Genomic DNA, 13,409 nt, shown 5'->3' on the forward strand with positions numbered 1-13,409 from the left:
AACCTCCCTGCGGGCTGCCTGGTGGGGACACTTCCCACTTGCCATGGGCTTTCCCAGTGGCTCAAGGGTAAAGAGTCCGCCTGCAGTTCAGGAGACACAGGTTTGATCCCTGAGTTGGGAAGATCCCCTGGAGGAGGACATGGCAACCCACTCTAGTATTCTTGCCTGGAAAATCCCATGGACAGAGGAAGCTGGTGGGCTATGGTTCAGAGTCACAAAAAGTCAGACATGACTGAGCACGCATGCACACAAGGGCTGTATACACATAAAAAATGTTGCATTAAACAGATAAAATTAGACCAAAAACTTAGGGGGAAAATGATAAGTGAAATTTTACAAAGACATTGATTTGATAACAAAATGACAGTTAAGATTCAGGAGATCAAATGGTGGGGAAATTAGAAATACTTTGTGCTAAACTCTGTGGGAAGGGTGGGTTAAGTACACAGAATGAGCCTGACTCCACTTTTGAAGCCCAGCTCTGCAAAAAGCCTCATTTTCTTTATTGAAGTGAAGTGAAAGTCGCTCAGTCATGTCAGACTCTTTGCAACCCCATGGACTGTAACTCTCCAGACTCCTCTGTCCATGGGGATTCTCCAGGCAAGAATACTGGAGTGGGTTGCCATGGTCTCCTCCAGGAGATCTTACCAACCCAGAGATTGAACCCAGGTCTCCTGCAATGTGGGCGGATTCTTTACCATACTGTCTGAGCTACCGGGGAAGCCCATTTTCTTTATTGACTCAACCTATGTGTTGGATTCAAGTCCCTTGTTGTTTTGAAGGCTCCACCCATTTTACCTCTTGGTCATGATGAAGCTTTGGATCATCTTCAGTGTTATGGCTGGGGAGATAATGAAAGGGTAGGGGCTGTAATTACAGTCGTCTTTTCACAGCAGTGACCACAAGCATCCTCTACCCTGAACACAGATCCCCTCAAGTGGGAGGCTCCTGACTGTCCTCAGTCTCCCCGGGGATGAGGTCTCTGCTGGTGCTGGGAGCTTGTCCCCAGATCCTGTCTTTCTGGACACGTCATCAGACCATTTCCTCTCATCCCTGGCCACCTCCTCAGGCTCACTCTTACACATCCCAGAGGCCTCTTAACATCCACCCCTTCCTCCCTCCATCTTTCTCTCCCAGACTCTCCTTTCAACTGACTCAGCTCACTATTCCCCCCCACCCCCAGGGGGCTCAGACTTTTTGAAACAAATTCCAGGACAGGAGGCATTTTGATGGCAACTTCTTTCTGTCTATCTGTAAACTCTTACTGGGTGGGGAAACAGAGCTTACTCTCTACTTTAAGGGTAGGGCCAGAGTAGGGAGGGAAGGAAGGGGAAATATAGGGAGGAGAAGCAGAAATTAATCTCTCAAAATGTCACTCAGCTTTGTATATTATGTTAAAGTTAAAGATGTAGGGAGATACTAGAGATTTATAAACTATAAAGAGCAAGGTTAAAAGAACACGTATCCCATGAGAGCATTCAGAAATACATAAATGTATGCAGATGAAGAAAAGACAGACTATAAATAAAATGCTTATATAAAATATATGCTCAGTTGCTCAGTCATGTCCAACTCTTTGCTACCCCATGGATTGTAGCCTGAACGGCTCCTCTGTTCATGAGATTATCCTGGCAAGAATACTGGAGTGGGTTGCCATTTCCTTCTCTAGGCGATCTTCCTGACACAGGGACTGAACCCATGTCTCCTGTGGCTCCTGCATTGGCAGGCGAATTCTTTACCACTGAGCCACCTGGGAAGTGTATATAAACATATAGAGAAAAGACAGGAAGAAAATCCACCTGTGTTTTCTATAGGGAGCAGCATAGCACATCCTTCTTTAATTTTGATTTTTCTGTATTTTTTAAACTTTTCCATGGTGAGCTTCCTTTAGTTGAAAGATAAAACAGAAGGAATAAGGCCAGAGAAACATATATACTAGAGAAGAAGAGAAGACAGCTTTATGATACCCACTCTTTTTTTTGCGGACCACCCCCCTCATACATCTTTTTGGGAGAAGTTATAAGAGGCAAGGCTAATGTCCTGCATGGTGACTGCTCCTGGTGGATTAATGTCCTGTGTTTTGGGGACTCTGCACTTCTGCTGGTGAGGAAAAGGACCCATTGAGTCTCGGGCAGCCACATCAGACCTGTCTTTCCACCCAGGTCTAACATGCCCTTCTGTGCTTTAGAAAGAAAGAGTCCACGTCCCACCACACACTCTGCAGGCTGGGTGGGGTGAGGGGGAAATGGGCAGTGCTTCCACAGTGGTGAGAACCCACACTGAACCAGCTCCTGAATCGGTGTAAAAATGCACACAGGGCACCCAGCATTTGGCTCCAAGGGTGATTAGTACCCACCTGTGGGCACACTCTACTTTTAGGGCAATGAGGTTGCTTGAGACTGAGATCAGGAAATCCTGCTCTGCAGCTGCTCCCAGCTTCACCTGGTGGCCTCAGAAAGCCAAGAGGTGAAACACCAGCTCTTGCTTTGTGAAAACGCTCTTTCATTTAAAAACTAAAGTGGCTTCCAGAAGACAGTGATGGGAACAACAGGCAACTTGCTTGTTACGCTGCACCTGGGAGCAGAAGCCACTAATGAGTCTAATCCATTCACCTTCCGGACGCCCTAGCTGTCTGAATCTCCCCCTCAGAGAAGCAGAGCCACGCAGTCCCCCTCTTTGGATGTCCATTCATTTACCCACAGCTCCATCAAACCCTACTCCCCAGATTACATTTCAAATGATGGAGTGTTCCAGGATGCTCTCTGCAAACCAAACCAGGCTTTGTAAATGTGAGAGGTGATTGTGGTTGGCATCCAGAGCTCCGAGGGCACATCCCCAAGTTGGAAGATTGTCTGTGTTTCAGGCAGACTTTGCACTCGTTCACAGCATCCTGGCTTCTGACCGCAGGCAGCATGATTAATGGAAAGTTCTGATGAGAAGTAAGTTTTTTTGAGAAGCACCAGAACCCCTCCTCCCTCCAGCTTGGACTGAAGTGCAAAGAAAGCAGCGGCTCACGTACTGTTTTGGGGGTTTTATTTATTTACTTATTTTTGCAATTTGGCATTTTTGTGATCTCTCAAGATTGATTTCCTTTCACCCTAAACCCCGTTGCTTCCTTAACAGTCAAATTCAAGTAACTGTTCATTGCGTGATATGATTGTCCACTGCATATCAGCAATGGCTTGAAGTCTGGGGAGGTGGGGGTCCCTGAAGCTTTAAGACAGTCTGGAGGAACTTCCTGGATTGTTGGTTATTCCCAGTCTCCTCACAATCACTTGGTTGAAAATGCAATAAAGGAAATGAAAATTAACCCCCTGTTAGGACAGCTAGTTTCAGGGAATTCAGTTTGTTGGGAAGAAAGAAATGGATTCATAATGGATTCCTTAGTCATCCAAGAAATTTAAAAATGATTTCTGGAATGTTGACGTATGAAAGTTTTTGCAGATTCCCAAAGCAGTTTCAGATATTTAGGTCGTGAATTTCACTTTGTATGCCACCCAGAGTTCACTCTAGGTGATCATGGTGTCCATCACGTGGCTGGGATGTGTCTTTCTGTCCTTTTAGTTGTCGGCAGGACCCTCTGGGTCAGCTAGAATCTGTGGGAATAAATGGAGGCTGGACAGCCTGCTGTCCCAGTGTAGCCCCACTGCCTCTGACTGTAAGTAAAGCATCCAGTGCCCACTGTATCAAGAAGACGGAGCCCATCATGGACAAATTTGTGTCACATTCCAGGTTCCCACATCCTTCACATAACCACCCAGCATACACTTAACGTCTTTTCTTGAGTGTCCCTGTATCTGTACCAGCCAGCCCAATTTGATCTTCCAAGTTCTGAATTACAGGTGCTTAACCTATGTCCAGCAAAATTACACAGCCTATGTCCAGCCTATGTCCAGCCAATTACACAGCTTTTTCCAAGCATAGCTTTGCGTCCATTAGAGTCCCATTACAATTCTGCCTGTGACCTCAACCAACTCATAGTACAGATCAAGCCATTTCCCCCATAGATGCACCTCCTACAATCAGAGGGAACTTGATGACACATGGCTGTCTGGGAGGGGCTTGCGCATCATCTCACCAGTGATCTGGGCTATAGGTAGCAGACAGGCCCACTGGGCCAAAGATAAGGCCATTTCAGAATACAGATGGTTATAACCAACAGCCCCTCCTGGGTGAGAAGCATCAAACCAAGCCCATCACTTAGTCTTATTAAGGGAATAGGAAGCAGTGGGGGAGAGAACACATTAAAATCCCACTGGACGTCAGTGATGAGCTTGTAAGGTCAAGAAACCAAGGAATATAATAGGAGAACCCTGGAAATGATGAGCTGCTGGGACACTTGCTGTTTTGTACTCTGATTACCAAGAGGCCTTATGGATGCAAAACGCTTACCAAGCAACTTCTGGATTTGCAAAAATCAACTTCCTGCTTGTACTCTGCTAAGGGGACATTTTTCCACCAACAAAAGGTAGTTCAATTATTTTTTCCATTTGAGATAGGAAGAAGGAGAGAGAGTGAGAAACAGTCAGGATATAACCTCACAGAAAGAAAGAAAGTGAAGTCGCTCAGTCATGTCCGACTGTTTGCGACTGCATGTACTGTAGCCTACCAGTTTCCTCCGTCCATGGGATTTCCCAGGCAAGAATACGGGAGTGGGTTGCCATTTAAGTTTTCAGTTATTTCCTGAAGTTATTTTTATTTTCTATACTTTATTATTAAAGAAAATATGTATTTGCCCTTAATTTGTCTAACATGGAAATAAATCCAAGGGAGGTTTTTTTTTTTTACTTTTTTTGGGGGAGTGGGCAGGGATTGTTTGCTGGCTGCACCCTGAAGCTTTCAAGATCTTAGTTCTCCAACCAGGGATGGAACCCATGCCTTGCAGTGGAAGCACAGAGTCCCAAACACCAGACTGCCAGGGAATTCCTAGAACTTAAAAAAACTGGCTGAATTCAGTTTCCAGAAGATGGCTTTAACGAAGCAGTGTCATTACCATCATAAATTTCCCTTTAGTACCTCGGAGATACACGCCAAAATGAGATGATACATATGGAAGGCTGTATTAAACTCTAAAATATTGTTAACATGCAAAAGTTTATTATTATGCCCCAGAGTCAGGTTCTTTTCCTCAGCATGCTTCAGTGTATACTAAGAAACTAACGAAAGATTTTTATAGGTTTTCAGAAAGTACCCTGTAGTTTCCACAACAGAGAGCTTACACTTGAGTGTGGGTTTCTTGAACACAGAACTTGATTCTTCTGCCATGACTCTGGTGGTTGGTTCCCAGTCCTTTCCACACAGGTAGGAAATCACAGAGCACTGTCTTCTGTCCTCGGGTTTAATGAGCCGCTGGCCTGTTCCATTCAAGCAGTGGTTTTCAGACGGGGGTGAATTTGCCCCCAGGGGTGGTTGGCAATGTCTGCAGACCTTTTTGGTGGGTGGGTGCCCCAGGCATCAGGTGCGTAGGGACCATGCTTGTGTTCAGTAGCTCGGTCGTGTTAGGTTCGTTCAGACCCCATGGAGCTGTAGCCCACCAGGCTTCTCTGTCCGTGGGATTCTCCAGGCAAGAATACTGGAGTGGGTTGCCACTTCCTCCTCCAGGGGATCTTCCCTATCCCGGGATTGAACCCATGTCTCCGGCATTGGCAGGCAGATTCTTTACTACTGAGCTCCCTGGGAAGCCCGTGTAGGGACCATGGATGTAGCTCAACAGTCTACAGCATGCAGGACAGCTCCACACAGCGAAGAAGGATCCACTCGACACGCCAGCTGTGCTGAGGCGGAAAATTCCTGCTTTAAGACACAAAGCTCTCTGCCAGACAAGTCCCCAGGCTCCCAGGACGCAGAGCAGGAGAGCATCAAACCTTCCCCCTCCCACCCCCACCGAGGGCAGCCGGCCTGCTGCGCTGGGACAGTGTTAAGAGCAAAGAACCATGAGGTGGGAAGACAAACATTAGGGTCGATAAGCACTCTGAGCCGACTGGTGTGACAAGCCAGCCAGCGGGGCATGGGAGACACAGAGGCTACTCAAGAGAGATGCCAGCTCTGGAGAATCAACTCTGAACAAGTGGCTTGTTGTGGGCGAGAAGGCAGCCCACCCTCTGCTGGAGAAGAGACAGGATTCCCTGCCCTGGGAGAGTAATCCTTACTTAGCATGTGGCACAGAAAGGAAGGTGGTGAGAGGACAAAAATCTGAAATGAGGGCAAAGTGTTGCCTTTTAATGAGAATGTGCTGAATTAGCAGGAAGGAGAAAAGACTGTTGCAAAAGACAAAAATAAATGGTAGTCACTTAGCAAATGTTGCATTTTAGGGCCAAAAACATTTCTCTGAGGAGAAGCTGCAAAAGTCCTCTCATGGGAGGAGCTATAGACCTGGGGTAGTTGCAGATACTTCTCGGAGGCTGTGGAGCTTCAGCTGAATCTTGGAATAAAAATCGTCCCTAGCAGGGTGGACACTGAATGCACTTTCCCAGTGCTGATCTGCTGAAGAGTCTCTTGTTCTTCTGAGCCTAATATCCTCCTTTATCAAGCAGGATTGTGGGACAGAATCTGATTCAGAAAACTTGTGAGCATCAACCTTCAGCGAGGGGGTTGTGAAAGATGCAGAGCCAAGCAACACCCTGTCTCTGCACTTAAGGGGCTCAAATTGACATGATCTGGGAGGTTCCAGCTCTTGAAAGCCCTCGGAGAAGTAAAACTTTGTCATTCCATGGCAGAAAAATGTTAGGCAATTTAGTAATAACTTCAGCTTGAGCCTCTGAACTGCAAAGCCTATATTCTCTTCCAACTCCACCCAAAACCCAAAAACCAAAGCCAGTGACAAAGGGAGTGACCATCTAGTATCAGAGAGCAATGAACAAGGCTGGGAATTCCCATTTCTGTGCAAATAAAAATGAATCCAGGAGACCGAGGTCAATCCACTTTATAGGCCTCTTAACACACATCATAAAATTGATGAGTTTTCCTTGCTAATGAGAGACAAGTTGAAGCAGTAAATTGTGACTGTTGTATAATTCTTCAATAAGTCCCATCAGGCCCCATGCCCACCTTTCCCTGAAGTATAAATTTCTCATTATCTCACCAGATGGATCACATGATGCTTGTAAGGTTCCTACGAGAAATCCTTGCAAAGCTGTGCCAGCTGTTTGCCAGGAAAGATGGAGCAGGACCTGCCTTTCATCTGTCTCAGATGAAGTAATAGGGTTGTCGTTTATGTCATGCTGTCCAATAGCATCCTGACGCTCTGTCCATCCCTTAAAAATGAGTGAGTCAAGTTCTGTTGGGACATATGAGGCTATTTAACTCACTATCGGAAGGCTGAAATCTGTGTGGTATAGAAATTGGATTATATTATTTTGTTAAGAAGAAGTGGGCAGCGGAATAATCCTTTGGTGGTTCTCCAGGTCTCCTGGTATCATGGAATTTCCTTCTTTTTTGCCTATTTCAAGAGAAAATAAGTTAACTCAACCCAGAGAAAGAAGTAGAAAGACCCAGTTTTGTCAAGTGTCTGACAAAGTAAAGGTTGAGAAATAATTTTGATATTTCCCTGTATGACTCTTCTCCCAACTGAAGTAACACAAGATGATGTTAAGAATCCTTTATGACTCTAAGATTTTATGGTTTTTCAAGGACTGATTGTTAATGTGAAGTTTACAGTGAAGCTTAGAAAAAGTGAATACTTAAAAAAATTCCATCTACAAATTAATTATGTACATATTAAAACAAGTACCCAGAAGTCTGGGTGTGGGACAAACTGTTTTCCCAGAGTGAGAAACAGCAAGTTGGGGGAAGCCCATGTGACGTGTGTTGTACCTCTTTGTTTTTGCTAAAACTGTGAGTCAAGCACAGGGCATCGTGGACGTGAGGCTGTTACAGGACTTCTGAAAACACAGAGCTCTGAGCCCGGGTTTTGCTTGGGAAAGGACAAATGTCCACAAGGCAGAAGGCTCTCAGAGTCTGCAAAAAGTGGAATGGGGAGGTATCAGGACTCACATAAATTGTAAAACTGAGAGTTTAAATCAAGTAAACAAGATACCTGAGAGGTAGGGAGGCCCCAGCTGATATCTGGGTAAGGACTACTAAGGTCCCACAAAATCAGTCTTAGGTGGGACAGGATTTAGGAATCTCCACCTCTGGCTTTGTCATAGTAGAGAGTCTTTTTTTCATTTATTTACTTGGCTGCATCAGGTCTTCATTGCAACATGTGGACTCTTCATTGCCGGATATGGACTTTTCTCTACTTGCAGTGCTGCATGTGGGACCTTTGTTCCTTGACAAGGGATCCCACCTGCATTGAAAGGCAGATTCCTAACCACTAGAACACCAGGAACCCACTCCAGTGTTCTTGCCTGGAGAATCCAGGGACAGAGGAGCCTGGTGGGCTGCCATCTATGGAGTCACACAGAGTCGGACACGACTGAAGCGACTTAGCAGACCACCAGGAAGTCCTGAGAGTCTTTTATTCATAGAGAAGAGAAAAAGGCAGCATGAAAACTTTTAAAACAATCAATTAAAAGAAGTGGTGGATGGGGTGACTTGGGTCTCAGTATTTTGAAACTGATATCCTGTCTCAGTTACCATAAGGGCCGTTGCAGCCTCCACCTTTAGATTTGGTTCATAAGAAGAATCTTATGAAATAAGTTCCTCTTCTTAAAAGACTCCTCGCAGAGTGGGCTGTGGAGTAGGGAAATAAAGACAAGTGATTGCAAAGGGCGCCAGAGAATGCCCCACTTTGCTATGACAACATTGATTTTACTGGTACCCTGTGGTCCCAGAAAGCAGAGATGGTTGAGAAAGCCCCAGTCCTTTGTGTTCCAGAACTGACTTGCTGCAAGAAACCTTCCCTCCCCACAGGGCTTAGATAAGACTCACAGATGCCTCCTTTGTTTCCCTGGGACAAGACTAGACAGATGCCCTCCAAATTTCCATTCTTTGTTTCATATTAACTGAACTATCTGTGATCTGAACAAAACGCTTATTAACCAAACTTCAGCTAAGATCACTCTGGTGCCCTAAGCCCCTGAATTTGGTCCCACCATCCTCCTGCACCAGCATACAACCCCCCTTTAATGGCCCGACCTGAGAAATAGGCCGACTGTGGGGTAAAACATCCTGTGATCTGCTGACCAGTCAGACCATCTCTGCTCATCCCAGTGCCCTACAACTGTTATTTTCGAGATATGCTTATTCCTCACCATAAAAGAAAAGTTCTTTACAGTATGACCTTTGAGATGCTTATAGATCTGGTCAGAAGTCCCATACGGCAATAGTTCCCTTTCCTTTTTCCTTCAGCTCTACCCTCTTCTCTTTTCTATCATCCTTTGGAACATAGTCTCTTCTTACTTAAGTTTTGATTTGCTTTTTGTCTGACAGCAGGAGAGATAAAGAGAAATTTGTGCCTGGGTCATTGCCTATGATTCAAGTCGGTTAGTTCATACCATCTCTCTCCCCCGGAGTTATCTGCACGAGCCTTCTTAGGGTAGCGATAGCTGAGTTAAGAGAGCATCAGACTGGAAGACAGGACCTCAGTGTCTATTCCCACATCCATCAGGAACCATGTGGCTATGGATCCATCCTGTGGCTTCGTGAACCTGAGCAAAATAATACCCTAAAGGAAATCTTGAGTCTCTTATCTCAGGTCTAACTCCTGCAACTTGGTGATTGACTAGACCTTCTAACTACTAACATTTTGAATTCTAATAGCATTTTTTATTTTTCACGTAGGCTCATACCAGTAAACCCTGCTGTTGTTTAACGGTTCTGTGAGCATGTGTGTGTGTGTGTATGTGCATGGGTGTGTACGTGTGTGTGTGTGTTTGTGCGTATGAATGTGTGTGATATCCTTAGGAGGCTGAAACTGTTCATGATGCTCTGGACAATGCATTAGATTTTCTTTCTTCCTGTTGCCTGCTTCAGCTAAGTCGTTTTGCTCTCCTTTGGTGCCTCTCCCTTGCAGTGGTGAACGATGTTTGCTCGTGTGGGGTGGAAGTGCACATTACTGACGTGGATCTGTAGGGCACCGAGCTATGGTTTTCCTAGTGTGGAGAGTGAAACCCGCTGTTTGGTGTCCGAGGCATGTCTGCTTTCTTCCCTTAGGTCTCGGCACTCGGGCCCCCTCCCACCTCCAGGCAGTCAGCACCCTTGCTCAGCTCATCTTCCTCACGTGGCCCCAGGACCTCTCTGGAAAGCCACTGTACCCTCTGGGTGCACCTTCTTGTATGTCCCCGGCCCCACTGACTTTTAGACTGGAATATTCCCTGGTGGCTCAGTGGTGAAAGAATCTGCCTGCCAATGCTAGAGATGCAGTTCAATCCCTGGGTCGGGAAGATCATCTGGAGGAGGAAATGGCAACCCACTCCAGTATTCTCACCTGGAACATCCCATGGACAGAGGTGCCTGGTGGGCTATAGTCCATGGGGTTGCAAAGAGTCGGACACAACTTAGCAACTAAACAGCAAACAATTCTAGAAGAAAGGGATGAAAGAAAAGAAGTGTGGAAGATCATTTTTTGAAAAGTATTGAAAGCACTAAATTTAAGCTATCCAAGGCTCCTCAAACATTCTGAAAATGCAACTTACAGAAATAAGAGAGTGATGTTTGCTATTGGCTGATTGACAAAACACTTTAGGATCAGACTTCAATCCATTTTAAAACTGGATTTTTGTTTCAAAGAAAATCAATCCTATTTCAGAATTATCAGAATCTCTCTGAAGAACACCAACACATAGATATGTAAGGATTTTAATAAAAATTGAAATCCCAAATTACATCATTAGTAATCAACCCCTGCAGGCGACTGTGAGGTGGTGGCAATACATACATCACTGCCAGGAGATTATGAAGTGAAGAAGAGGCAAATGTTTGCAGCCTGGTGGATTAAAGAAATCTATCAGGCTGATTTACTGTTGTTCCCCCGAGAGACTTGAAGCCATTAATATTTAAACTTATTGTATTTGGCTTGAATGTGCCAGTTTTATAAGATGGTCACACATGAGATCCGTTTCTTTTGCTTCCAAAACCCAAAAATGCAGAAGCAGTCCTATTTGCCGGGTCTCCATGAGCTCCCTGGCCTTCCTCACTTGCAGTGTAGGGAGTTTGGGACCATGTGACTAGTTTGGGCCCTAAGGGGGAAATAACAGGTGTCACTTCCAATCCGAGACATTGAGCAGGAAGGATGTCTTGATGACTCCCCTTTCACGGGCACTCTGGAAGTTCTACATGGAGGTGGAAGCATCTGTAGGTGGAGACTGCAAAGGTAAATTGCCATTTTCATTACATCATATCAAAGATACATGCTATTAACATGACTTATCACCTTACTGTTGACCTTGATCGTCTGGCTAAGGAAAAGTGTATCATTTCCTCCACTGTTATGTTACTCTTTTCCATATATTGTGCTTTGGAAAAAAGGAATAAATTCTCTCCCATTTATTTATTTAATCATTTATTTCTTTCAACATGGACTTGTGGATATTTGCTTAATGGTTTGGGCTGTTATCTAATACTACTTTATTTTGTTTCTCCAATTTTTCTAGCTCTAGCCATGAGAGCTCTTTCAGAGGCTCCTGCAGCTCTTTGGACATACCCCATTATGGTGAGTTTTGTTGGATTTTTTTAAGCTCTTCCTTACGTTTTGGCACTACACAGTGTTCCAGGCTCATCTTATATATTCACTGCCTCAGTCCTAGAATCAGCATTTCTCAAAGGAGCTCTGGTTCCTTTCACTGGAGAATGGTATCAAAAAATCAAGATCTGTTTGGTACTCGTTCTTGTTGCTATTGGGGGACATTGCTTTTAGGGTCTTTCAGCTTGTGGAACAAGGAAATACAGGAGTATATGTAACCCATGTATAAATGTATCTATAAAAACCTTTATGGATAATACTTCCCTGATTTTAATTTTTTTATTTAAAAAAATAACTTGTTGAGATGGATATTTAGTGTCTTAATTTTCAAACTTTCTTATTTTTGTAACGGTGTGATTTTAGGACTCTGACATCCCCTCTGCATGCCATTAGCTGTATCCTCCAAGTTCTACATGCATTTTAAATGATCATACAGTTAGAAATATTTTGTAATTTTGGGGGGAGGGATTTCTTCATCACCCGGGGATTACTTAGAAGTCATTTTTAAATTTTCAAGCATGCAGAGTTTATAGTTGTCTATCTTATGATTGGTTTATAGTCTTACAGTTTCTTTGTATTATGATCAGAGAACATAGTCAATGGTGATAATTATTTGAAATTGGTAGATTCTTGCTTACGGTACAGCTTATCATTAGTTTAATTTTTAGTAATGTTTTGTATATACTTGAAAAGAATATGGATCCTGCAGTTCTTCCATGCAATGTTCTATGTGTATACCTTAATCCTGTTTTCTAATGATGCTATTGAAGCCTTCTGAATCTCTTCTGAAGTTTGGTTTGCTGTTCTGTTGGCAACCAAGAGAGCTATATTCATTTCTCCCCTGTGATTATGGTTTGTCTTTTGCTCTGTGGCCCTGTCAAGTTTTGTTTTATAGTTATGAATCTATCCTATTGGGTACACGCATATTATGAATAGTTGTATCTTCCCAATGAGTTGAACAGAATATTATGAAATGTCTCCTTTTATCATCCATGAAACATTTTGCCTTAATTATCTGAATACAGTTTTCTTTTTATAGTGTCTAAAACGGTGTAAAAAAAGAATGGTGTATCTTTTAGATTAGATTTATTGTAGTTGCTAATATGTGTTTAAATCTACCATCTTACTTGCAGCCATTTGTCCCGTCTGTTCTCCATTCTCTTTTCTTTTCTTTATTATCTTCTTTCAGATTGGTTGAGAATTTTTTATTGCTCCATCTCCCCCCACCTTTTTTATAAGCTTTTAAACAATTTTAGTGGATGCCCTGGAGCAGCAGCACCCCACAGATCATTGCTTGTTTTCGTACAGCCTGTGACTAAGAATAATATCTCATGACATAAACTCACTGAAATTCAAATTTCATTATTTATAAATAAAGTTTTATTAAAATACTGTAGCACTCATTTGCTGGAAGCAAAAGTTTTGTGCTTCTCTGATTTCTGTACATGAGATATTATATGAGTGGTAAATATCTCCTATTTTTCTTCTTTCAAGCTTGAATAAGTTAAATTGAAAAGATTCCAAAGATTTCAGAGGACATATTTATATACTTTTGTTATCTTTTGCAACAACTTCATCTGTCTGAACCAAGGATTTTTCAAAACTAAAAAAAAAGTACAGGAAATATTTGGATGATAAATTCTGACAGAATTACACAGATCCTAATTTCAGATATTCCTGTTAATCAAAGGGTTTTTTTATTCTCATTGATTACCTTTATAATAAATAATGTTATAAGTTTAAACACATGAAATAATATATGCCAGAGAGACTCCACTTTTGTTTT

This window comes from Dama dama, chromosome 15, assembly GCF_033118175.1.
Source record: "Dama dama isolate Ldn47 chromosome 15, ASM3311817v1, whole genome shotgun sequence".
NCBI lineage: Eukaryota > Metazoa > Chordata > Mammalia > Artiodactyla > Cervidae > Dama > Dama dama.